The sequence below is a fragment of the Bufo bufo genome, chromosome 5, assembly GCF_905171765.1.
Source record: "Bufo bufo chromosome 5, aBufBuf1.1, whole genome shotgun sequence".
NCBI lineage: Eukaryota > Metazoa > Chordata > Amphibia > Anura > Bufonidae > Bufo > Bufo bufo.
In genome coordinates, this window is record NC_053393.1 from 388,858,853 (window position 1) to 388,886,754 (window position 27,902).

Consider the following 27,902-nt stretch of genomic DNA (forward strand, 5'->3'; position numbering starts at 1 on the left):
CTTCAGATCCGACAGTATATTCTAACACAGAGGCGTTCCTATAGTGATGGGGACGCTTCTAGTTAGAATATACTTTGAACTGTGTACATGACTGCCCCCTGCTGCCTGGCAGCACCCGATCTCTTACAGGGGGCTGTGATCCACACAATTAACCCCTCAGGTGCTGCACCTGAGGGGTTAATTGTGCATATCATAGCCCCCTGTAAGAGATCATGAGCTGCCAGGCAGGAGGGGGCACACCCCCCTCCCTCCCCAGTTTTAAATTCATTGGTGGCCAGTGGGCCCCCCCCTCCCTCCCTTGTATTTCACACATTGGTGGCCAGTGAGGCCGGCCCCCCTCCCTCCCCTGTAGTTAACACATTGGTGGCCAGTGCGGCCGGCCCCCCCTCCCTCCCCTGTAGTTAACAAATTGGTGGCCAGTGCGGCCGCCCCCCCCTCCCTCCCCTATAGTACTGTAGATTCATTGGTGGCCAGTGGGCCCCACTCCCTCCCCCTCCTAATTAAAATCTCCCCCCTATCATTGGTGGCAGCGGAGAGTACCGATCGGAGTCCCAGTTTAATCGCTGGGGCTCCGATCGGTAACCATGGCAACCAGGACGCTACTGCGAGCTGCGATGTCTGTGACCAGCCGGGCGCTCCTCCTACTGGTAAGTGAAAGGTCTGTGCGGCGCATTGCTTATAGCACAGACCTGTCACTTACCAGTAGGAGGAGCGCCCGGCCGGTCACAGACATCGCAGCTCGCAGGTAAGTATAATGCTTCTAAAAATTGCTAAGTAACCATGGCAACCAGGACTGCAGTAGCGTCCTGGTTGCCATGGTTAACGATTGGAGCCCCAGCGATTAAACTGGGACTCCGATCGGTACTCTCCGCTGCCACCAATGATAGGGGGGGAGGTTTTAATTAGGAGGGGGAGGGAGGGGGGGCCCACTGGCCACCAATGAATCTACAGTACTACAGTGGGGGAAGGGGGGCAGGCCACACTGGCCACCAATGTGTTAACTACAGAGGAGGGAGGGGGGGCTGGCCGCACTGGCCACCAATGTGTTAACTACAGGGGAGGGAGGGGGGCAGGCCACACTGGCCACCAATGTGTTAACTACAGGGGAGGGAGGGGGGGCCGGCCGCACTGGCCACCAATGTGTTAACTACAGGGGGGGGGGTCTGGCCCCTGCTGCCTGGCAGCACCTGCCAGGCAGCAGGGGGCAGTCATGTACACAGTTCTTTTAGTATATTCTAAGCTGAAGCGGACACCCAAACGACTTTTTTTTCATGTCCGTGGATCCTCCAAAAATCAAGGAAGACCCACGGACGAAAAAACGGTCACGGATCACGGACCTACGGACCCCGTTTTTGCGGACCTTAAAAAAAAAGGTCGTGTGCATGAGGCCTAACCAACATTATGACATTCTTTACCTATTGCTGCACCTGTTTATCTTATTTTTATATTTGTTAGGGTGCATTCACATGACTGTATGTATTTTGCGGTCCGCAAAACACAGATCCCCAGAAGAAGGTATGTCATCCGTGTGAGGTCCGTGTTACATTCATTTTTTGTGGATCCATTGTAACAATGCCTATTCTTGTCTGCAAAATGGACAAGTATAGGACGTGCTCTATCTTTTTTGCAGGAAAGCAGAACATAAATACACATGTGGATCGCACACAGTGTGCTGTCTGTTTTTTTTTGCAGACTCATAGAAATGAATGGGTCCATGTGTGATCAGCAAAAAATGTGGATCAGATCTGGATCAAAAATACATTTGTGTGAATGGGGCCTTAAGTGACTGATTGGGTGGGGGGTTGTATGGCGAGAACTGACTATCTTGTCTAGCCGCACAAGTGGGGGTTGCTAGGGGGAAATGGGTTGGAGTGGGTTGCTAGGGGGGGAATTTATAAAAATTTGCTATGGGGCCCAACCATTTCTAGTTACGTACCTGGTTGGATGGCGTGGATAACCCCTACCCTGTTGCTGGATGTTTTGATCCGTACGACGAGGAGAGGCAGCGGAGCCATGCGGAGATCAGAAGTGACAGGAAAGTATAACCTATATGAGGTACCCGGGAATTAGAGGGGTCATTATGGGGGTTGGATAACCCCTTTAAGCATATTTCAGTATGCAAAATATGAGTTGACAATTCTGTAGATTTGCTAAGCAAAATGTGTCCAAATGTCCTGCACAGTGGGGATTAAAACTCACTACGGTATTAAACCCTGGGCCCACCGGATCCTCTGGTACTCCGGTGGACCAGTCCGACACTGCATTTTATGTATTTTTGTAGAAACTGTGGGGGTCATTCATCAAACGGGTGTAAAGTAGAACTGGCTTAGTTGCCCATAGCAACCAATAAGATTCTCCTTTCATTTTCCAAAATGAAAAGTAGAATCTGATTGGTTGCTAGGGGCAACTAAGCCAGTTCTACTTTAAACCAGTTTGATAAATGACCGCCTGCATGTTATAAAGTAAGTCTGCCTTGTATAATGCACCTGCATTACTTGTATAACTAATCAAATCTTTACAGTGTGTGAAAATGTTCACAATTCAAGGGACAGGGAATTTAGCTGAGAGAATATTACTAAATGTATCACCATTTACAACATATACAAGTATAAGGCTGATTAGATTAGAAAGAAGGATGGCCATTGACTGTTACCTTATGTACATTCAGGCTAAAAAGAATTGGGAGCCTCACATTTGAAATTGGTAATAGGCAGCAAAAAAAATCTAAAGGCAAAGATATAACCAATGCTAAACTTCATGTTAGGTGATAGATCATTCATTGCCTGGGTCTAGCAGAATGAGGTCTTATGAACATAGTAAAGCCGAGTGTACACAGCCTGCATAATGGCGCTCAGAGACCCTATAGTTCTGTATTAAGAAGCTGTAGTCATTTATGTGCCCCCATATAGTGCCAGCATCCCCCTAAAAACAATGGGGAGAATACCTGTGTAATACGAAACATGTAGGTTGGAACATGCCACAATTTTGTTTTAGCTTAGATTCCATGTGAACCCACAAGATAATAAAAAAAACTCAGTATGCCTGCATATGAAATTACCATACAACTCTGTAGAATGATCCTTAGGTTGGTTCTAAATGGTCGTTATGGAGAGGTATGTTAATGTTTGTCCTATGCTGTAACCCCAGCCATACACATTACATTCATGTTGGCAGGGGCGTAGCTATAGGGGGTGCAGAGGTAGCAGTCGTTACCGGGCCCAGGAGCCTGAGGGGCCAAAGACCCTTGTGCCACATAAGACACTGGCATTATAGAAAGTGCATGCTGGTCAATTTACCCCTCTGGCTGGACGGAAGGGGTTAGGTCAAGAATTTGGCATGAGGGGGTGCCCTTTCAATGTTTGCGTCAGGCAGCAGGAAGGCTACGTGCTCCCCTGCCCCTTTCCAACAAGCACTGAGGTAAGGGGGGCACAAGCTGAACTCTTGCACTAGGCCCCATGAGCTTTTAGTTACGCCCCTGCATGTTGGCCAAACCTGTTGATCTTGGTCGGATTGGACAGCCATCTAAAGTGTATGGGGTCCTCCCGTCTTGATCTTCACAGCAGATAAGGATCAGGCAGTAGCATTTCAGCTGGCCTATAACTTTGCCCTCAGGAGATAAACCACTACCAGAAGTATGCAGAATTTACTTTCTCCCCTGTACCCGTTCAGGGCACAGCCGGGCAGGCATGTGTATGGGAGATATAGCTGTCTGCCAACAGCTATCTAATGTGTATGGCCAGCTTTACCCTACCGAACTTTAAACACTATTAAACCCAACGGTGATCTAAGCCGGTTTGATAAAGCTGATGAGGTCCGGGTGTTAAATCTGTAAGACATATGCTAAAATATGACGTGGAAACAGACTTAGTGCAATATCTTCAGCCATCAGATGTCAAGAATAAAGAAAGCTGCAGATGATCCATTATCTAATTCCATGATCTCATGAGTGTGCTGTGTCATTCTATGCCCTCTCTTTTTGGCACATCACATTTTTTCCTTGAAACTGTACCGTATCCTTATGTCTACTCCATCTAACACATACATGATTCTCACCAATACAAACATAAAAGTTGAAACTAATGGAAGAATCAAATCCAAAGAGGAAGAAGGTTAGAAGGAATACTGAGGTTTTACTGTTATCCACAAACCCATAAATTTAGCACATTCATATTTCACTAGGGTGTTCCTTAAGTTTAGGAAGAAGTGGGCAAGCCCCTTGGGAGACAATTAGTTACTCTTGTCCAAGGAAAAAACTTGGAATTAGAAGTTTTATACATAATCATCTACACAGTATAGCTAAGTTCTAATGGAAGTTTGCCATTGTAAACTGATTCCGGAATGTCAGCCTTGATCAAAATGTAGTTATAGTCTAAATGCTTCTATTGTATGTCCCACACATTTTCAACTGTAATTTGTGTTCGCTCTAAACCAGATCTTCATGTCAAGGTTTGCAAAGATAATGCATTTCTCAGTATCTAGTTTACAGTTAGCATTGTCAAATTTTTTAAAGTGTCACTAACTTTAAAATACTGAAAAGTTTGTATCAGTGGGGGACCTGAGTTCTGAGACCCCCACCGTTATCTAGAATGAAGGGAGAGAAGCGCTCTCTCTCCTCACTGAATGATAAGGGCTCCATAGAAGTCTATGGGCCCGTCTTAATTCTGTCCACAGCACGAGGAGAGAAAGTGCAATATGCAAGCTATAGCTCAACACTCAGACCACCAGTGATTAAAACTTTTGATATGTCTCTATGACATTTCAAAAGTTTTTTTTGAAAAATTTGTGATAATTAATAGGATTTGGTGAAAAATGTGCTCTTTGCTTCATCCTTGGTATTGTTCTGCCATTTTTCCCTGTTTGGAACTGCATATAACAAGAATATGCAGTACCCCATAACTAGGGGTATCTACAAGTGTTTACTGTTTCATATGCAATGATATGCAATGTAATGTGGTGCTATTCAATTTATTCCAGCAGTGGAGTTAATAGTTGGCAATGGTTGGCAAGCACAGTTCTAACAACCCTATTCCTCTCTCAGTAGGAGTGGGCTGGTCCTACTTCCTGCCAGGAGAAGGAGTTCGAAAGCAGCTAGAGAAAGGAGAGGAAGCACACTGCAGAGCTCTATCTCCTTGCAAAGATTCTCCAGAAGAATCAATTTAATCCTGACTGAAGAAAAGATAAGACAGCAGAGTGATCAGTAAAATCCTGCATTTCAGTCACTGCTCAGGTACTACAAGGCCAGTTAAAGTTCAAGTCTGAACCTGACAGTGGACACCTGTACCCACAAGTGCTAAGATGCAGCTATATCTGCCACCATACCTCTTTAATTGGTGTCAGAAACTTCACTTTGAATCTACTCCTATTGAATATACCAGATGTTATATTTTGCACTTAGTAAAAAGAGATTGTTGTACATTTACCACTGGCCTCATTCTTCAAACTACATTTCCACTGCACGATACGCCAGGGACCAATAGCCTGAGAGAGTACACCGTAATACAACACTTCATCAGGACCACTACTATTCCCATCCTCTGCAGCGGCTCCTCAGGGGCTTGCTGCATGTACATGGGACACACTCCTAGTAACATGAAATGTGTGGCTTACATCAAGAGTGGCCCCACTTTCAGTATGGGATCTACTTTTTGTGGCGTCTAGGAGTTTGATATTCTTCAAGGGAATCAGTTAAAGGCACATGTAGCACTGAGAACTCTGCCGCTACTGAATCTTTATTGCATGCATCAGAGGCTCTAGTAGGCCTTCTAGTCCACTTGCACATGGTCAGTGGTCAGTATTTTGCATCAGTATTTCCAAGCCAAAACCAGGAGATGAGCCTACAGACAAACCCTATAATGGAAATATTTGAACTTTCTTCAGTGTTTTGAATCCACTTTTGGTTTTGGCTTAGAAAAAATGAAGAAAGATACTGGCTGTGTGAAAGTGGTCTTAATTACAGCTACCACAGCTATATCTTATTGTTCCACAGCCATGCCTTCTTCATACATGATGGTGCTACTCCTCCACACTGTGCTCTGCTAGAGTGTTTGCCACCTGTCAAGCATTGTGTGTGCGCGCGTGCGCGCGACTTCTCACTTTTTAGAGTTATTTTTAAGAAATGACCAGTGTTTGTTGGAGCTATGGTCTGTGTAATGATCTCTTACCTACTGGAGGATCTGTTTCCGTGTCTCAGATAGAGGAAGTTCCAGCTTCTTCATAAAACTAAAACACAAAATAAATGTATTATTTTACAACATTTTAGAGTGGCTAAAGATGTCTGACATTACTAAACTGAAAATGGAAACGATTAACAAATAAGACATAATTACAAAATGCAGCCCTAGTTATTTTAGTAAGGCCTCTTGCACATGAACGTTGTGTGCCCGTGGCCATATTGCAGCTTGCATCACGGATGTGGACCCTTTAACTTGAATGGGTCCGCAATCACGGAGATGCGAAATGGAAGCACGGATCGGAACCCGCCCTGTCCCCAAAAAGATAGAGCAAGTTCTATCTTTTTGCAGAATGAAAGTATGGAACGGAACCGCACAGAAACACTCCGTAGTGCTTCCGTAGGATTCCGTTCTGTGCTTCCGTCCGCATCGTTCCGCAATTCTGGATTTGCGGACCCATTCAAGTCAATGGGTCCACATCTGTGATGCGGAATGCACATGGAACGGTGCCTGTGTATTGCGGATCCGCATATATACGGCAACAGGACACCTACGGTCGTGTGCAGGAGGCCTTAGGCTGTTTCCTACATACGATTGTTCTCAGTCACATTTCATAGTCCTTACAAAATCAGCATTGATGATCCAGCATCTCATAAAGGGCCCTTGCACACGACCATATGCCCTCCTAGACATACAGTCCATGAGTGGGCCATATGTCTCGGATCGGCATTGATCGTGCGCACAGGAGCACAAAGCATCATAGATTACAATGATACTGCGCACGTCAGGCCAAAAGCTGTATTCACCAGCACTTCATTCTGCATAATATGAGCAGCAATTTTGCTGCATGATGCTACAGTAAAAAAAGCATTCTTCAAAAACAACAATACAGAATTATACTATTATAGTTTAGATATTTCCCCCCCATTATGAAGAGAAGCAGAACATGGACAGCCTGAGAGATGGAATGATGGAGCTTGGAGAGGTGTACAGTAGTGGCTAAAAGATTTGAGACTGACTCAAATTTAGGCTTTCACAAAGTGTGCTGTTTCAATTTTTCTGGTGGCAATTTGCATCAATTCTATATTGCTATGAAGAGTGATCAGGTAAATTGCAATTAATTACAAAGTCATTCCTAGCCATAAAAATGAAATGCCAAAGCTCAATTTGGATGGTATTTCAGCCCTGCCACAAACTGACCTGATAACATAATTTCAATGAACTTCTTGTTAGCTCTGTAGAAAGTGTTAACAAGGACAAGACTGCTGATATAATTCTGCCATGCTGATTGAATTAGAAGAGCAGAATGGTTGCTTTAAAAGTAGGGGGGAGGTTGCTTGAAATCATTGTCTTAGGCCTCATGCACACGAACGTATTTTGTTTCCATGTCCGTTCCGTTTTTTTTGCGGATAGGATACGGACCCATTTATTTCAATGGATCCGCAAAAAATGTGGACAGCACACCGTCTGCTATCTGCATTAGTATTTCCGTTCCGTAGCCCCGCAAAAAAAATATAACATGTCCTATTCTTGTCCGTTTTAGGCATTGTTACAATGGATCCAAAATGGATGGCATAGGGATGTCATACTTTTTTATTTTTTTTGCAGATCCACAATGTAGCCTTATTGTGTTCACCAGTCATCACTGCTTTGCATCAAAGGGGATTCACAGGCAATGACATTGCTGCTTGTACATTGCACCGAGATCAAGCATTTATCAGCTCATCAATAACTTCAAGGAGAGAGGTTTAATTGCTGTGAAGAAGGCTTCAGGGCACCCAAAAAAGTCCAACAAGTGACAGGACTGCCTCATAAAGAGGCTTCAGCTCTATGATTGGCTCACCATTAGTGCAGAGCTTGCTCAGGAATGGCAGCAGGTATGTGTGAGTGTATCTGCATGCACAGTGAGGCGAAGGCTTTTGGAGGATGGCCTAGTTTCAAAAAGGGAAGCAAAGAAGCCGCTTCTCACCAAGAAAAAAAAAATGCATGTCTTCTGTGTTTTGTACCCACTCCTGCTTTTGGCTTCCAAATCATAAGCCAATTCTGATGGGACCATAGAGCCCTTATAGCTGCTACACAGGCAGGATCCGTTGTGCTTCTAATTTTTCCTTCCTTATGACAGATCAGAAGAAAGGTCAAATAAATGGTGACGTCGTCCAGGCCAAAAAGGCAAAATAGATAATGGGAAGTACAGACAGCTTCCTTCGGCTGAGGTGGTGGAGCCTTGACTGCCTGAAATCGGGTGCGTGCCACTGGGTGACGCAGCGGTTGCTGCAGTAGGCTGAACCACCACATTGGAGCCACAGTTCTCCCATACAGTTCTCCCAGGTCACTTTATGGTGACGCTGCATATGTTGACGCAGGGCCGTGGTGCATTGGCACCCTGGCCACGCTTCACCTTCTGCCCACAGAATTGACAAATTGCCATGTTCACCTCCCCTGGCGGCTTAACAAAAAACTGCAACACCACCAAGTAGGTGATTTTACCCCCAACACTCCGCACTGACTGCTACCGCCACTGCCTCCGTGAACCCTTGCACCGCTACTTTACGGGCCGGTAGGCTCCTGCGAAGCGGGTGGTCTACCCCGGGCACGTTTGGCACCCGCCCTCCCACTCCTGCCACCCTGCTGACTCCCGGCCACATTACCGACTTGCTGGCTCCACCTCTGGCTCACGCGCAAGCTGCCACCCTCTTCTGCCGATGATGATGAAGCCCCTTCATCACCCGGCTCCCAATTGTGATCAGCTACATCATCAAGCACTGTTTGCACGTCACTGATGTCCTCCTCTGAGCCAGGAGCCTGACCGCTCGCAACACCAGCTCCCACGCCACTCTCCTCATAACTACTTGCCCGCCTCCCAGAGGAAGCGCCGGATGTCTCCTCCGGATCTTGGCTGGGCAGTTGCTGCTGAATGTCCCCTAGTAGCTCGTCCTTGCTGTACAGTGGAGCTGAGCCCACAGCATATAGTACTTCTCTAGCTGAGGGAACAGAAAAGGACAGAGGCAGGGTGAGGACAGGTTAGGGCACAGGGCCTGCTCCCGGGCCATTCCAACTAAGGGTTGTGTCTGACGAACCCACCGACTGTTGGCTGCGGGTGTCTGATGTCACTTGCGACGAAATCAAAGATCGAGTCAACCATCCAAGAACAGCTGGGTTACTGGTCAAGACAGGACCGCTAGCTGACACTGGGAGCTCAGGCCTCTTGAAGTGACCCCTGCTGCCCCGCCCCCTTACTCTGTTGCGACCTGTGCCTGCGCCAGAAACATTTAGGTCTGTGCGCTTCCCCTGTGCAGGGCCTGTCACTTCTCTGTCTGACATACTGTTAGATCAAATAAGTAAATAAAAATGAAATTAATACATGCCAAAAAGGGCTCATTTTCTTACTTCACCACAGAACTACTAATAAGCCCCTTCCCCCCCCCCCCCACTAATACACAAAAAAAAAAGGCTTTAGAACATATAACTGCGGCCATGAATGGCAAATAATATTTTTTTTTTGCCACTAATACACGCCAAAAAGGGCTTTAATTTTCTCACTTGACCACACAACGGCTAATAAGCCCTTTTTTTTCCCCCCACTAATACACTACAAAAAAAGGCTTTAGAACATATAACTGCAGATGTGAACGGCAAATAAAGTTTTTTTTGCCACTAATACACACCAAAAAGGGCTGCAATTTTCCCACTTCACACACAACGGCTAATAAGCCCATTTCCTTTTTTGCCACTAATACACGCCAAAAAGGTCCTTAATTTTCTCACTTCACCACACAACGGCTGACAAGCCCTTTTTTCCCACTAATATATGCCAAAAAAGGCTTTAGAAAATATATAGAACAGCACCGCACAAGGGCTAATAAGACCCCAAAAACAAGAACGGTTTGCTGGAATTACAGAGGTATTGCAAACCTGAAATGAGCAGCAGTATAATGGCAATTTGGATCCTCAGTCAGTGTAGCAAGGTATAATAGGATTGTTCCTATTACCCAGACTGTACGCTCCCCTATTGGACCCTGTTCTGCTTCAATACTGTGGAATAATTCCTCCCTCTCACTTCACCACACAACAGCTAATAAGCCATTTTTCTTTTCCCCCACTAATACACGCAAAAAAAAAGACTTTAGAACATATAACTGCAGCCGTGAACGGCAAATAATATTTTTTTCCCACTAATACAAAAAGGGCTGCAATTTTCTCACTTCAACACACAACGGCTAATAAGTCCCCTCCCCCCCCCCCAATACACGCCAAAAAAAGGCTTTAGAACACATATATAACTGCACCGCACAAGGGCTAATAAGACCCCAATAACAAGAACAGTTTGCTGGAATTACAGAGGTATTGCAAACCTGAAATGAGCAGCAGTATAATGGCAATCTGGATCCGCAGTCAGTGTAGCAAGGTATAATAGGATTGTTCCTATTACCCAGGCTGTAACCTTCCCTACTGAACCCTGTTCTGCTTCAATACTGTGGAATAATTCCTCCCTATCCTTTCCCTACACTTCTAATGCTCTTTCCCTGAACTTCTATTAAGCAAATTATAAGTTTTAGGCTACATTCACATGTCAGTATTTTTCTATAATCCGATTTTCTGTCCGTTTTTTGCGGATCCGTTGTTCCTGAAAATGTTTCCGTATGTCATCCGTATGTCATCCCTTTTTTGCGGATCCGCAAAAAACGGAAACATGTATAAATTTCAATAAGCAAATAAAGTTGTTTGGATTTCTTGAAAAAAAATAAAAAATTAAAATGTCATTTCCAGGAACGGATTCTGTATAAAACGGATGACATACGGAATGACATCCGTATGTCTTCCGTTTTTTGCGGATCCATTGACTTTGTATTGTACCAGGATCCGATTTTTCAGGAAAAGAATAGGACATGTTTTATATTTAAACGGACATGCGGAACGGAACAACGGAAACGGACAGCACACATTGTGCTGTCCATTTTTTTCCAGGACCCATTGAAAATGAATGGGTCCAGATCTGGTCCAGATCTGTTCCAGAAAAAATGGAACAGATCAGGAAAGAAAAAACGGACGTGTGAATGGACCCTTAAAGTCTTTTCTACCACTGTCCCTAGCGCTTGCTAACGTCTCTCCCTACACTAAGTACACTGGAAAATGTCTGAATTCAAGGTGGCTGAGGTTATTTATAGGGCTGTGACATCACAGGGCTGGCTGGCTGCTGATTGGCTGCATGCATGGCATTGTGGGTGATCCCTCGTTCCCAGAGTTCCTTGCTCCATGTCGTAACACGTGTAGCAGCCATTTTAGGAAAAAATGCGATTTGTTACCACAAAGCGTGAGGAAATTTCGATTCGGTGTGAATCGAATAATTCCTAAAATTCGGATCGAACTCCACTTCGTCAGCTTCGATTCGCTCATCTCTACAGACGACCATAAGATCTTTCTGAATAGACATTGACTGATAACAGCATGTATCTCTATCTCTCCCTCTGTGTGTGTGTGTGTGTGTATATATATATATATATATATATATATATATATATATATATATACACAGTATATGTATTTGGCATTTATAAAAGAAATAGATGAACAGACATACCTGGTACCTTGTACTATACATGTTTTATATGTTTTATATGCCACTTACTGTATGTGTAAGCCTATCAGAGGAAATTCTGTCTCACATAGTTACAATTACCTGTTATTGTTATTTAATGGATTCTTTTAAAATAAAAGGGGTTGTGAATAAGTTACAGAGTTTTAATAGAGTATACAGAAAATGGGAATATTTTGCGTAGCTGGTTATTACTAAAGACACAGGAAAATGCCTGGGACAACCATTTCCAGAAATTTCCAGAAAACCTGGGACTGACCCTGAAAATCACGGAAACTTGGCAGCTATGATAAGGAATGCAGTCTTGCACCACCACTTATCCTCTGTACAAGATTTCTTTTCTGAAATGCAGGCTTGAGTAGGAGTATTTTCCAGAACAGGAAATGAAATGATCACTCAATAAAAAAAAGCCATCTATTTGCTTTGGTGTCAACTGCCGTTGAATACATTGAGAGTTTAGATGCATTTATGTAGGAACTTCTGTTTCACGAATAGATAGCTCCTATGATTAGTTTAAGCCTGATTAGGATATAAGCAATTTAAGCAAGAAACAAAGTAACGTAGTTAGCATTCATCCATCTCTCCTGCACAGCCATTTGATCTCCCTCAAGGTCACTTTCTTAGTAACTTGATGATGAGCATTACATCATCTCATACAGGCCAGTCCTATCACCAATCGATCAGGAGGACTGCAGTACAGGAGCATCCCTTTGTACTTCAGAATCGGGTTACATCTCTACAGGCACATAGAGCATAATCCACTCGGAACAAAAGCCCCAATTATTATTCTTTGCTCTGTTGTGTTTTGTGGAAAATGATGTAGCATATAGCATAAAAACAGATCTTCTGCTCACCCAGAGATAAAACGCCAACGTATAGACAGAGTTCACAAAGAGTTATATCATCCTACGCGTACAGCTGAGAACAACAGAATGGCAGTGGAACATAAAAGACACATACAAAAAAAAAACTCTAGGCCCATCCTGTGGGATAAAAGTAAGCGATTGAAAGTATCAAATGAAAAGAAGGTTGCAAAAAAAGAAGATATGGTCAGATCTTTAATGGGATAACCACAACATTGGAACTAGGCCTCCTGGTACTAAAGGCTATGAAGAATTTTTTATGACTACATTTTACTCATTTTGGACTTTATAAAAAAGAATCTGCGTTTTTGTCATAAAGGGTTAAGTTTTAGCCTGTGTGCATCTTCCACTTTTACTCAGAGCACTCATCTGATGCCTATGTATAGCATGCATATTTGAACTACTTACAGCTTATAAATGCTTATTAAAGTAAGATCAGAACTGAGCTACATTGAGTGTTTATGAGCTCTCAGGAGATCAGAGATAAGGCTTCACACGTCAGCAGAGTTCCTTGACGGGACAGAGTGTAAACACAGAGCCTACTAATAGAGAATCTCAAGCCTGTTAAGAGAAAGGGGTTCAAATTTTTCAATAAAGACCAATAAAAAAAAAAAAAGATTTCTAACTCAAAATTAGCACAATGCAATAATAAAAATTTACCTCAAAGGTGTCCATAGGTTGCTAGCATCTCATCTTGTCTTTTTTTTTTGTATTGTTGATCTACAGTAATGGCAGAATTATTGGTGCGTTCAACTAAATCATTATTTGCCGGCAGCTGATTATACCGTCTAAACTGCACTGTACTGCCAGCAAACAATAATTATGTATGGGGACAAGTGATGGCATTAGTGATCACAACTCCCCATACTATTGAGGAGATCATCTCCTCAAATGAGCAGTGTAAAGGGGCCTCAAGCCCTATTGAAAAGTGATGTAAGCAATAGCTGCTTGTGCAAAAAAAATTCATTTTTGCATGCTGGAAAACTGCTATATAGCATTGATAAATTCCCCAGATGCTTTCTGTTGGTATAACCTGGTGGTAAAACCAGTAACCATAATGGAGGGCCTTTTGTGATAAGGCCCCTTCTTTTCTATGTTCACCAGTGCCTAGTATATGGCTATTGACAAATGTGCTTCTACTTTTCACAAGATAAATAAATATATATATTACCAATCAATCCGTCACCTCATCCCGCAAAAAATGAGACCCTACCTAAGACAATCGGTCCAAAAATAAAAAAAAATATGACTCTCAGACAATGGAGACACTAAAACATGATTTTATTACTTTAAAACTGCTATTATTGTGTTAAAGTGAAATAAATAAATAAAAAGTAGACATATTAGGTATTGCCGTGCACGTAACAACCTGCTCTATAAAAATATCACATGATTTAACCCCTCATGGGAACACCGGAAAAAAAAAAAAGTGGCAAAAAAAGCAATTTTTTGTCACCTAACATCAAATAAAGTGCAACACCAAGCGATCAAAAAGGCGTATGCCCCCCAAAATAGTACCAATCAAACCGACACCTCATCCCACAAAATGAGACCCTATGTAAGATAAAAAAATCGATGGCTCTCAAACTATGGAGACACTAAAGCATAATTTTTTTGGTTTCAAAAATGCTATTATTATGTAAAACTTAAATAAAGTATTCATATTAGGTATTGCAACATCCGTAAAGATCTGCTCTATAAAAATGTAACATGACCTAACCCCTCAGGTGAACGCTGTAAAAATAAACAAATAAAAACTGTAACAAAACAACCAATTTTTTGGTCACCTTGCCCCATAAAGTGTTATAATTAATGATCAAAAATATATGCATATGTACCCAAAAATTGTCAACTCTTCCTGCAAAAAATGAGCCCGTGCACAAGACGATCGGCATAAATTTTTTAAAAAATGGCATTCAGAAAAGGAGACAAAAAAACATAATTTTTTTTTGAAAAATGCTTTATTATGTAAAACTGAAACAAACAAACAAAGAAAGTAGACATATTTGATATCATTGCTTCCGTAACAACCTGCTCTTTAAAAATAGCACATGATCTACCCTGTGAATGTTGTAAAGAATAAAAACGGTGCCAAAACAGCCATTTTTTGGTTACCTTACCTCACAAAAGATGTAATATAGAGCAATTAAAAATCACATGTACCCCAAAATAGTACCAATAAAACTGGCACTTTTTGGGAGTGTCTACTGTAAGGGTGCATCAGGGGGGCTTTAAATGGGACATGGCATCTAAAAACCAGTCCAGCAAAATCTGCCTTCCAAAAACCATTTGGCGCTTCTTTTTTTCTGATCTCTGCCGTGTGCCCTTACATCAGTTTACGACCACATGTGGGGTGTTTCTGTAAACTGCAGAATCAGGGTAATATATATAGAGTTTTTTTTTTTGCTGTTAACCCCTTGATGTATTAAAGAAAAAAATTGATTAAAATGGAAAATCTGCCAAAAAAGTGAAATTTAAAAATGTAATCTCCATTTTCCTTTAATTCTTGTGGAACACCTAAAGGGTTAACAAAGTTTGTAAGATCAGTTTTGAGTAACTTGAGAGGTGTAATTTTTACAATGGGGTCATTTATGGGGGTATCCACTATGTAGGCCCCACAAAGTGACTTCAGACCTGAACTGGCCCTTAAAAAGTGGGTTTTGGAAATTTTCTTAAAAATTTTAAGAAATGCTTCTAAAATTCTAAGCCTTCTAACGTCAAAACAAAATTACATTTAAAAAATGATGCATTTTTTCATAAATAAAGGTGAGATATATTGACTCAAATTTATGACTATAATGAAGTACAGTGTGTCACGCGAAAACAGAATGGCTTGGATAAGTGAAAGCGTTCCAAAGTTATTACCACATAGAGCGACACAAGTCAGATTTGCAAAAAATGGCCTGGGCAGGAGGGCGAAAACTGGCCCGGGGTAGAAGGGGTTAATAAATGTGCCCCATTTTTTTTCTCTAAACATTCCTCACTTGTCAAGTGTGATGTGTGACAACAGTTTTTATCATCTGTAGCACTTTCAATGCACAGTTAAATGATTAAAACTCCCTACAGCTGGCACAGATCTGAAATCTGTGATACTTTGTTGCAGATGTTCACATGTCTGAAATTCCTAAAGTTTCACTGCAATAACTGCTTGAGTTTAGGTTGGGGTGGGGGGTTTCCTCAATTTACAACAATAGATACGACACAATGCCTAGACTGTTTAGTCTAATAATATAGCATGATAGCATCTGAGTATTTTTCACAGACTGCATATGGCAAGATTTCACTTATGCATTAAATAGATGACTCAAATCAACTCGATAAGCAACGATAAAAGGTATCACTTACCCCTTTACACATCCCAGCTCAATATCAAAGAAATACCCAGACAAATGCTAAATAATACATGATACATACACCAGAAAAGGAATGTTCGCGCGTAACCAAGAGGTTTTGGCTCATGTGACCCTCATTAATACTGTAGGTTTACAAGCAGGAACCAGCGAGCGGTGAATACAGAGGTGGACCGAAGGGGCCAGAAGCAAGAGGCGGGGAGCAGGTAAGTATGCTTCCCTCCACACATCTTGGGGTGGGGGGAGGATTGGTCTGAAATTTGTTGAAAAGCTGGAAAATTCCTTTAAGGTAGGATAACTTTATTTACAACAATAGTAAGCCCAGACTGGAGCAGAGCTTAGGGGAGGCCTGCATGACGCTGGTTTGGTTAGCGAGGGGTCGGGTAGGAAGGGGTTAATGATAATGGCAGTTGGTGGATCACATGGTGCTTGGGGGCGGGGGTGGGGGAGCTATAAATGGGACAGAACGTGGGGACAAGGGCGCCGTTTTAGGTAGAAGCAGGACAAGCTCCCGCCCTCCCACCCTACAGTAGAAACGTTGTGGAGCTCCAACTATAGCATTTATCCTGTAGAGAAAGTTAATACAAGGCTCTTACTAATGTATTGTGATTGTCCATATTGCCTCCTTTGCTGGCTGGATTCATTTTTCCATCACATTATACACTGCTCGTTTCCATGGTTATGACCACCCTGCAATCCAGCAGTGGTGGACGTGCTTGCACAGTATAGGAAAAAGCACTAGCCTGTGTGCACTCACACGGACCTAGCCACCAGAGACGCTGGCTCTTTTTCCAATAGTGTGCAAGCACGACCACCACTGATGGATTGGAGGGTGGTCGTAACCATGGAAACGAACTGTGTATTATGTGATGGAAAAATGAATCCAGCCAGCAAAGGAGGCAATATGGACAATCACAATACATTAGTAAGTGCCTTGTATTAACTTTCTCTACAGGATAAATGCTATTTTCTGAAGTGAGACAACCCCTTTAAAAATTGTCAGAGTTGTCAGGGATCAGTGTAGATAAGATCGAGCTGGGAAGACAGGGAATAATTTCTCCTTTTGCACAGCACAGTTGTGAAATATATAATGGCATTACCAGCAGTTCCCTAATATAGATGTCTTACGGCAATTCACCCCTGTGTGAGCGGCAATAAAACTACAATGTAGTAATCAGATTCCCTGCTGCTTACCTGCAGGGGCTGCTTTGAGAATAATGCACATTATATCATATTCTCTAAGTGGGGGGAAAAGAAAGGCGGTTGTCATGGTAATCTGAGGAGATTTATGAAAACGAGGTGCTTTCATTCTACAAGTCTGTTGCTATAAGCAACTGCTCTTTTGCACTTATTCTTATAAATCTCCATCCCCCGTTGTGGAAAGGTGCCAGACATCTGATACACAGGGCAGGGCCTTGTGGGCAAGTGTCTGACACCGAGATTCTCTCTTTGGCGCTCATATATTCCCTGTGTCTCATGGTCCTGCACTTAGCACAACATGGAGTACTAGTTTTGATCACGATGATTGAAAAATGGACGCCACAAACAGCACATACAATCTGTTCAGCAAAATGACCGCCTTATTACTCAAATTGCAGCGACCAAAAATGGTTTAGCAGTGCAGTGTTATACAACATAATGGAAGTGAATGGGCTTGCACTGTGACCAGCAATTTGCCGCAACCTATCTTAAAGGGTATCATCTGTCAGCCGATTTGACCTGTTACATGTGCACTTGGAGCGGAAGGCATCTGTGTTGGTCCCATGTACATACAGTATGTGCCTGCATTACAGAGAAAAATGAAGTTTTAATATATGCAAATTAGCCTCTAGGCGCAACGGGGGCGTTGCTGTTACACCTACCGTACAGGCTCTACTCTCTCTGCAACTAGGTTGGGCACTTGCTTCACCCCAAAAAGCTGGACATTAGAGGCCATACCCCAATCACGCTAAGCCACGCCCTTCTCGATGCCGACAATGGGAAAAAAAAGGACTAGTAGAACTGAAAGTGAGCTGTGCGGGGCCCGAAGTGCTTCTCTCACCTTCAGTCATAGTGTCAGCAGGGGGACTGCAGATGATGAATAGCCTGCGCCATTCTGGTGCAAAACACGGCCGCAATGGTTGTTAATTGGTAACCAAGTTGACAGTTTGTCGTCGGCTCTAGTGACTAGGAATGAGTAGGGTGGCCACTGGCTTCAACCCCGAAAGACACACCTCACCGGCCATGCCCCCAAACCGATAAACCACGCCCGCCTCTGTGAAGTCATGCCTCCGTTGCCAGCTGGGGAAAAAAGGGGGGGGGGGCGAGAGGGAAGAACTTTCTGAATGGAAGGTGAGCTGGAGCAGTCGGGGTGCTTCTCTCCCCCTCAGTCAGCCACAGGGAGCGCAGTGCTGCTGTCTGAGCGTGAGCTGTCTGAGCGTGAGCTACTGAAATGGTGGACAGGGGGCCTGGATGGAGGACAGGGAGCCAGAAAACTGGACAATCCGGCCTAAAACCGGACGTCTGGCCACCCTAGGAGTGAGAGAAGCCTCAGTCAGTCAGTTTATGGCTGCAGCTCATGCTCAAATAGCACAATGCTGTTGTCTAAGCAGAGAGACACTGAAAAGGAGGACACCCCAGCGTTCGTCCAGGCCCTGCACCGGAGGGAGGACAGGGTACCAGGAAACCAGATTGTCAGGCCTAAAGCTGGACACCTGGCAACTATCTGCAACTCCGCGGTTCCCTCTACACTTTGATGGGCCAGGCAGATGTGATGACGTTTTCACTGCCTGACGCTGTCAATCAAAGTACACAGAGATTTTTGGGTGGGCAAAAGTTGTCCTGTAGACCCAGCCTTAAGCAGGTCCTGGTGGAGCTTTAAAAATATAACGTCAAGGACATGGAAGTATTTTTCCACAGCAGATTTTGCAGTGAATCTGCTGCAATGAGGTTTAAAAATCTGCATGGATTGTGTTGTAAATTGTAGATTATTAATAGAGACTCCATAAAAATCCACAACAATTCATCCCGGTCTGATGTAATTCTTTTAACAGAATATTTCATAAGCTGACCCCCACTGTCTGAAGAACATACCAACCTGAAAGCTCTCTTAAGTTCAATTAAGAAAATGACATGGTTAACGGAGTCATCTTTGACATATAAAAGTAAAAATTAAATATAATGACTTTTTACAAGCATAATGTCTCCTTACATGAACAATGAACCCTATTCACTGAAATGTTTTTTTACAAGCTCTTAGGCTGCCATTTTCTCATCATGTAGTTAAGAGAAAATGGTTGTAGATCAGGCAGGCAAGGCCCTGCATGAACAGCACTGCTATGCCCGCAGAGTATTTGTGTGGTAACTATGACAAGCATGTGAAACAGGATATAACCAAATGAGTTTTCTTTTCCCAGTAAGCCCTATATATTACACAGAATCTGTAGATCTGATTTATCTGCACACACAGAGGCCTGCGTGTACGTATAGATAGTCTACAGAGGTTAGGCCTGAATCCAGTATGAAGGCCTCAACTCTCCATCCATTTATATCAATGACCAAAAACCTATAATAAAAAACTGATTACATAGTATGGGCTAGATTTCAGCTCCAAACGCTACTAGGAAGCTTTTTAGCACAGTCAGCCTATCAGAGGAACGGGGAAGGAAGACGCCTCTCCCCTGCCCCGCAATACATCCATTTGTATCGCTGTCCTGAGGACGGTGATACAGATGAATATAGAGATGAGCACTTCCACAATGGAGGCGCTCATTTCTCCCTGCCCTGCCGCCCCCCACTTGTCACCTTATTGGCGGTGAGGCCCTGTTTAGGCATAGAAAAAGGTCTAAATATAAGACAGCTCGGAAGCTGTCTTACATTTAGAACTGGGGGAGGATCCGCCTAAGTTATGAAGAGACCGGCGCCTCTCCATCACTTCGGCAGAACCCCCACCAGATATAGGGGGTTTTACATCAGTGGGTATTTTTTTTTCTGTGTCCGTTCATTTTTATTTATTTTTTTGCAGCCCATATGCGGAACCATTCACATTTATGGGGCAGCAAAAAAAAGCGTAAATTACTCTGTGCGCATTCTGTATCTGTAGGTCCGCTTAGGCAACCTGTCCTATTATTGTCCGTATTACGGACATGGACAGGACAGTTCTATTATGGCCCAGACGTTCCGTTCCGCAAAATGCGAAATGCACACGGGTGGTATCTAGGTTGCAGATCCACAATTTGCTGAACACAAAACATGCAACGGTCATGTGTATGAGCCCTTATGCATATTTTCCAACTCCAAGCTGAATGGGGTCTTATTTACAAGGAAGTCTGATCTGGGGTCTGCTTTACACGGGGGCCTATTTACATAAAGGTTTGATCTGAGGTCTGATTGGGGGTCTTATAACAACTGGGCATCTGATCTAATGTTTGATTGGGGGTCTGATCTGAAGTCTGAATAAGGGGCCTTATTAATATTGTTAATTATTAACAATGTTGTTAACATTGGGGGCTTAATTTGAGGTCTTATTAGGGTCTTACTAACATTGGGAGTCTAATCTGAGGTCTGATTGGGGGTTCTTATTATCATTGGGGGTCTGAGCTGAGCTATGAATATGTTTTTTCTTATTTTCCTTCTCAAAAACCGTCTTATGGGCAGGTGCATCTTATAGGGCGAAAAATACGGTAGGTACATAATAATTCTGCATACTAATAGTTACCCAATAATTATGCGCACATAGATATTCTTCTAAGAAAGCCAAAACCTCACATTTACTTTCTTAGATATTCAGGTTTGAGGTTTATTAACATTTTGGATAGACAGACAGCACTGTAGTTGTTCAATAATAAAATTAATCCTCAAAAATACAACTTGCCTAATAATTGTGCACACAGTGTATGTTAGCAGACCAGCATTTCAGACCTGCCAAGACATAATCCATAATGTGATTTCCACACTTAGATACATGTCCATAAAATAATGAAGTTACAAAACTCCTAATCATCTCATGAGTCTGGCATGTTTTTAGACGACTTCCAGGCTACAACCTCTTTTCCCAATGAATAAGAGGAAAATAAGTCAATTTGGAAGCATCTGTTTCATAAATATGGGATCTGAAAAGCCGAACTGTTGCCAAAGAAAAGCCATTATATAGTTTTCATGAAGGTACTTTGTGGTTAGCGAAAAACTACCTAGAACTGGATCCTTTCACAAATTCACATTATTCCATATTTGAATGCAGTCATTAGAGATGCATAAAGAATGTCCTCACCGTCTGTTTCTATCATTTCACCAGTCAGAGAGTTTTATTTCGGCATTTAATGCAAGGATTATCTTGAAATACCTATGGCAGCAGAGCATTTCTTTAACCAGCCTATTTGTGGAAAGTCAATCAGCGCCTCCACATATGGGACACTGTAACACAGGGTATTGCATGTGGTGGTACTGTATGTTACAATTATTAGTTTTTTGTACAATATAAAGACAACAAATCGGATATACAATAGTCCGTGTATACGAAACAGAACAAGTATAATATATATATTAGTTAAGGTGGAGTAGAGTATCTAGGTAGATTGAGGAGTGGAAGGCATGAAAGGTATACAGGAAATCTCTTCCAGTGGGTCATGCTGTTATGTGGCGAGGTTGGTGGGTGGAAACAGCAAAGCATACCTTCCTGTGAGGGACAAATTAAGAAAAAGGAGACAATACTTGGGTATGGGGAAAATGAGCATGTGGGAGGTGGTGGGGGGAGATTTGGAGGGATGGGTGGGCTTCTTGTTGATGAAGACTCAAGTAGAGGAGTCGGAGTCAGCGAAGTTCGTAATAAAGGGTGTTGTCTCGCGGTATGCGACCCAGTCTGCCCAGATCTTCTGGAACCTGTTATGCGATCTAGTCTCCCAGGCTGACAGTTCTTCCATGTGGTATATGTGATTGGCATTATGTAACCACTGTGTGAGTGTGGGTGACGACTGTTGATTGCAGTGTTGTGGTATCACAGATTTTGCGGCAGAGGTCAGGTATTGAAAGAGTGTATGTTACAATTATAAAACTAATTGGGGTCATTTATCAAACTGGTGTAAAGTAGAAGTGGCTTTTTTAAATCAGATCATTTTTATTAAACATTTTTCTTGAAAAACAATGGAATACAAGCAATCAGGCCCCTATTCCAACCGTTCCCCCTCCCAGCCTCCCTTCCTGATCCCCCCACTGCAGGTCTGCAACATAGAGATAGTAACATTTCTGTTAAGGGTTCTCCATTAAAGTTTGGATTCATATCCTATCTCTTGACTCCGTGTGGTTCTTTGATCGTGTCTTCTGCTGTTCACCGGTGTCACACACAATTAGACTCTCATCACATCACTCATCGTGTACTATTTCCGGCATCCCCTATCTCTCATGCAATCTTGCCCAGCTGCCACTTTCGCCACCTACTACAAACCCCATCATCTCTAGACTACAGGCCCTGTCAGAGTCTCACTCCTTAACCTCCTCACTCTGCAGACATGTCTCCTGTTACCGATTGCCCTATTAAACCGAAAGTGTGTTAAAGGGCTTCTGTCATCCCACTAAAGTCTTTTTTTTTTTTTTGGGCTACTTAAATTCCTTATACTGCGATATATCAATATATACACTGCGTGCAGAATTATTAGGCAAATGAGTATTTTGACCACATCATCCTCTTTATGCATGTTGTCTTACTCCAAGCTGTATAGGCTCGAAAGCCTACTACCAATTAAGCATATTAGGTGATGTGCATCTCTGTAATGAGAAGGGGTGTGGTCTAATGACATCAACACCCTATATTAGGTGTGCATAATTATTAGGCAACTTTCTTTCCTTTGGCAAAATGGGTCAAAAGAAGGACTTGACAGGCTCAGAAAAGTCAAAAATAGTGAGATATCTTGCAGAGGGATGCAGCACTCTTAAAATTGCAAAGCTTCTGAAGCGTGATCATCGAACAATCAAGCGTTTCATTCAAAATAGTCAACAGGGTCGCAAGAAGCGTGTGGAAAAACCAAGGCGCAAAATAACTGCCCATGAACTGAGAAAAGTCAAGCGTGCAGCTGCCAAGATGCCACTTGCCACCAGTTTGGCCATATTTCAGAGCTGCAACATCACTGAAGTGCCCAAAAGCACAAGGTGTGCAATACTCAGAGACATGGCCAAGGTAAGAAAGGCTGAAAGACGACCACCACTGAACAAGACACACAAGCTGAAACGTCAAGACTGGGCCAAGAAATATCTCAAGACTGATTTTTCTAAGGTTTTATGGACTGATGAAATGAGAGTGAGTCTTGATGGGCCAGATGGATGGGCCCGTGGCTGGATTGGTAAAGGGCAGAGAGCTCCAGTCCGACTCAGACCCCAGCAAGGTGGAGGTGGAGTACTGGTTTGGGCTGGTATCATCAAAGATGAGCTTGTGGGGCCTTTTCGGGTTGAGGATGGAGTCAAGCTCAACTCCCAGTCCTACTGCCAGTTTCTGGAAGACACCCTCTTCAAGCAGTGGTACAGGAAGAAGTCTGCATCCTTCAAGAAAAACATGATTTTCATGCAGGACAATGCTCCATCACACGCGTCCAAGTACTCCACAGCGTGGCTGGCAAGAAAGGGTATAAAAGAAGAAAATCTAATGACATGGCCTCCTTGTTCACCTGATCTGAACCCCATTGAGAACCTGTGGTCCATCATCAAATGTGAGATTTACAAGGAGGGAAAACAGTACACCTCTCTGAACAGTGTCTGGGAGGCTGTGGTTGCTGCTGCACGCAATGTTGATGGTGAACAGATCAAAACACTGACAGAATCCATGGATGGCAGGCTTTTGAGTGTCCTTGCAAAGAAAGGTGGCTATATTGGTCACTGATTTGTTTTTGTTTTGTTTTTGAATGTCAGAAATGTATATTTGTGAATGTTGAGATGTTATATTGGTTTCACTGGTAAAAATAAATAATTGAAATGGGTATATATTTGTTTTTTGTTAAGTTGCCTAATAATTATGCACAGTAATAGTCACCTGCACACACAGATATCCCCCTAAAATAGCTAAAACTAAAAACAAACTAAAAACTATATCCAAAAATATTCAGCTTTGATATTAATGAGTTTTTTGGGTTCATTGAGAACATGGTTGTTGTTCAATAATAAAATTAATCCTCAAAAATACAACTTGCCTAATAATTCTGCACTCCCTGTAATGCTCTTACTGATTTTCGTTCTGTAGTTTCTTCAAAAAACAGACTTTTATAATATGTAAATTACCTCTCTACCAGCAAGTAGGGCGGCTACTTGCTGGTAGCAGCCGCATCCTTCTTTCATAATGACGCCCCCTCCTCATGTTGATTGACAGGGCCAGCGAACACGCTCGTCCTCTGGCTGGCCTTGTCTGCGTTTTAAATCTCGCGCCTTCGCCGGCTGTAGATGTGACGTCATCGGTGCAGGCGCATTGAGGATCGAGCGGCCGAGCGAGCGTCCTCCTCTCAGTGCGCCTGCGCTGACTGAAGACCGGTAGGGCACAGGCGCAAAATTTTGAACGCAGACAGGTCCAGTCAGAGGACGAGCGCGTTCGCTGGCCCTGTCAATCAACAGGAGGAGGTAATTTACATATTATAAAAGTCAGTTTTTTGAAGAAACTACAGAACGAAAATCAGTAAGAGCATTATATATTGATATATCGCAGTATAAGGAATTTAAGTAGCCAAAAAAAAATATATGACTTTAGTGGGGTGACAGAAGCCCTTTAAAGGGCTCCTGTCAGCCCACTAAACCGTTTTTTTTTTTTGTTTAATAATAATCCCTACACTGCGATCTCTGCATACATAAGTAAAATAATAATTTTCGTTCAGTAGAATTTGATAAAACGCTATTTTTATAATATGTAAATTACCTTGCTACCAGCAAGTAGGGCGGCTACTTGCTGGTAGCAGCCGCATCCTCCGATCCTAATGACAATCCCCTCTACACCCCCCGGGTGTAGATGTGATGTCATCGGCGCAGGCGCATTGAGGATGGAGCGGCCGAGTGAGTGGCCGCCTCTCAGTGCGCCTGCGCAGATTGAAGATAGGTACGGCCACGGCGCAGGCGCCAGATATTGAATGAAAACAGGCAGGGCCAGCAGAGAACGATTCCGTTCCCTGGCCCTGTCAATCACAATGCGGAGGGGGCGTCATTAGGATCGGAGGATGCGGCTGCTACCAGCAAGTAGCCGCCCTACTTGCTGGTAGCAAGGTAATTTACATATTATAAAAATAGCGTTTTATCAAATTCTACTGAACGGAAATTATTATTTTACTTATGTATGCAGAGATCGCAGTGTAGGGATTATTATTAAACAAAAAAAACAAAAAAACGGTTTAGTGGGCTGACAGAAGCCCTTTAAGTAATATTGTAATGTGTCATCCATGAGTTCCATATTTCCTCACATTTTTTTATGGTGCCTCTCTTATGGTATATGAATCTCTCCAATTGTATCAAATTATGGACCTTATTGTAATGCCCCCAAGTGGCATTACCACTCCTACACCCTGCTTATGTCTGTATATGCAATAACCATTTCATCTTATGTCTTTATTCCAGGTCCTCCATGTAGTGTGCATTTCTTCTTATGCATTTGTATTGTTCATGTGATAACCTGGTTCTCCAGCGGGTGGCAGCAGACTTGGCAGTGCTACTTTACAGAGGATGGAACCTGGCTTTCCAGCTCTCTTAGACACTCTCCTCCGAGGAGAAAGTATGATCTCGTAACAACCAGTTAATTACTGTACCCCATGCTGTAGGGAGAAACAGCAGATGCTCGTCCCTGTGGGACTGAGCTCTCCCTAAAATCCAGCCAGGACAAGAAGTTCCTAGGATCACAGTGAGAGACAGACTTAGAACAACAGCAACTAGCAGAAAGGAAAGCATTTCTATTTAATATTGCTAACATAGCAGAGCGGAGTGAGTACACTACAGATTCAGCAGAGAGAAGTTTGTTTTGCAGAAGTTGTTTTCCTGCTAAAACCTGTTGGGAACCAAAGACAAGTTCTGTGGATTGTTTGGATTATTGTTTATGCAAAGTAAAGCAACTGTTGAACTTCCATACAGCCAAGTCTGGACTCAACTTTATTTCTACACTATCTGAGTTAACTACCCTTTTGCACTGCTTCGGACGGCCACGTCTGGGATCCAAAGATATCCAGGTAGGAACACTGTGACATGTGTCTATAACATCTACAGAGACTGTAGGCCACCCTGCACCACTCTAGAAATCCTACCTTTGGGTACCAACATTACTATCTACAAAAGGGAGCCATGTGCTTCTGCTGCTTAACCACAGCTGGTGTCACGTTTACTTGCTCTATAAGAGGGACATTTTTCGTCCGTTGCATCATCTACTAGTTCCTGCACCTTTGTGGGGTTTGAAGCAATCCAATAGTATGCAATACGTTTTCTTGCCTGGTATAGAATACGTATAATAGCTACTTTCCTCCCTGGTGTCACGGGCAGTGTCTTCACACAACCCATAATACATATCAGTGCTGACGGATCTATTTTTATACGAAACACTGTGGTCAATACTCCCACAATGTCTGTCCAGTAGCGTCCTAGCCGTGGACAGTTCCACATGAGGTGTATTAAATCAGCATTTGGCACCCACATCTCGAACACAAGTCATCTTCTCGATATCCCATTTTCTTCATCACTACCGGGGTTCTATATACTGTACTCTATGGAGCAAATATAATTGAGAGACCCTGTTAGCCTCACTTACTGCCACCTCATGGAAATCCTGTAGCACTTCCTCCCACATCTGCTCAGTCAAGTCTGCCACGTCTAGCTTCCATTTATCATATAGCTGCATGGGAGGTTTCTTATATTGCATTTCCATAAGACTTCTATAATGGAGTGAGATTACACCACTAGTGTCTCCATGCGTGGCAGTAAGGTCTGCGATGGTGTGTTTCCCCGCAGGTTTTATAGCAGCCTGTTTTTCTTGGGACTGTATGGCATGTCTTACTTGCAGGCATAAATAAAAGAATGTCTTAGGTAGGCTAAAATCCTGTTGTAACTGAGTAAACGCCTTGAGAGTACCATTAGCAAATAGTTGGGTGAAATGTCTGAGCCCATATACCTCCCATGCCTGCACATTTGAGACTTTATCTAGTTCCCGCTACATACGGTTAGGCCATATAGGGGTAAGTTCTGTATACCCGGTAATTCCAGCTAGTTCTCTAGCCTTCCACCATACTCCATGTATGGTGAGCAATAGCTGATATTGACTACCCCATGTATAGAAAGTTCCATCCTCCAGGGCTGACATTAGGCATTTGCCATTGAGGAGATGCCGTACAATCCGTCTAGTTGTGTTGGCCTTATCCCCATCTCCCCATCCCCTAAGGTGTTGTAGTTGGGCCGCCAAATAATATAACCATGGATCCAGTACCGTGAGTCCCCCCTTGCGTTTTCAGCCTATGCAGCGTTGTGAGTTTTATACACGGGATTCCCCTCTTCCAGATGAGATCCCTGAAGATCGCATTCATTTTATAGAAAAATTGGAGTGGTATCCAAATCGGGGCATTATGCAATACATAAAGAAGCTGGGGCAAGAGAATAATTTTTAATAGATTTGTGTGGCCGACTAGAGTGAGGGGCAATCGGGTCCAGGCCTGTACCTTGCGTGTGAATTTATCCAGCAAAGGGACAAGATTCAACTCCCCAAAGTCCTGGGTCCTGGCCGACACCTGAATTCCTAGGTATTTAAAAGATGTGACTACCTGTAGCCCTGCAGTGGGGTTAACGTCACTGTTTCTACTATTAGACATTGGCATAAATGCCGACTTTGTCTAGTTAATGACCAAGCCAGACAGCTTACCAAAGAGGTTTATTATCGACATGGCCTCTGGAAGAGAAGAAGCCCATTCATCCAAAAACAGCAGTAGATCATCTGCGTATAAGGCAACCTTTTCGGACA

General features: G+C 43.1%; 1 protein-coding gene across 3 annotated transcripts in view; it reads right to left on the bottom strand.

The window, feature by feature from the left end:
- Positions 1–27,902, bottom strand: part of ATXN1 (ataxin 1) — a 322,925-nt gene that overhangs the window by 82,778 nt on the left and 212,245 nt on the right. For 2 of the 3 annotated variants that reach the window (XM_040432638.1, XM_040432639.1), the window contains exon 4: positions 6,162–6,219. The gene's annotated coding sequence lies outside the window, so the exon portion shown is untranslated. The remainder of the gene's footprint in view (positions 1–6,161; positions 6,220–27,902) is intronic. The other variant, XM_040432641.1, reaches the window with a different exon arrangement.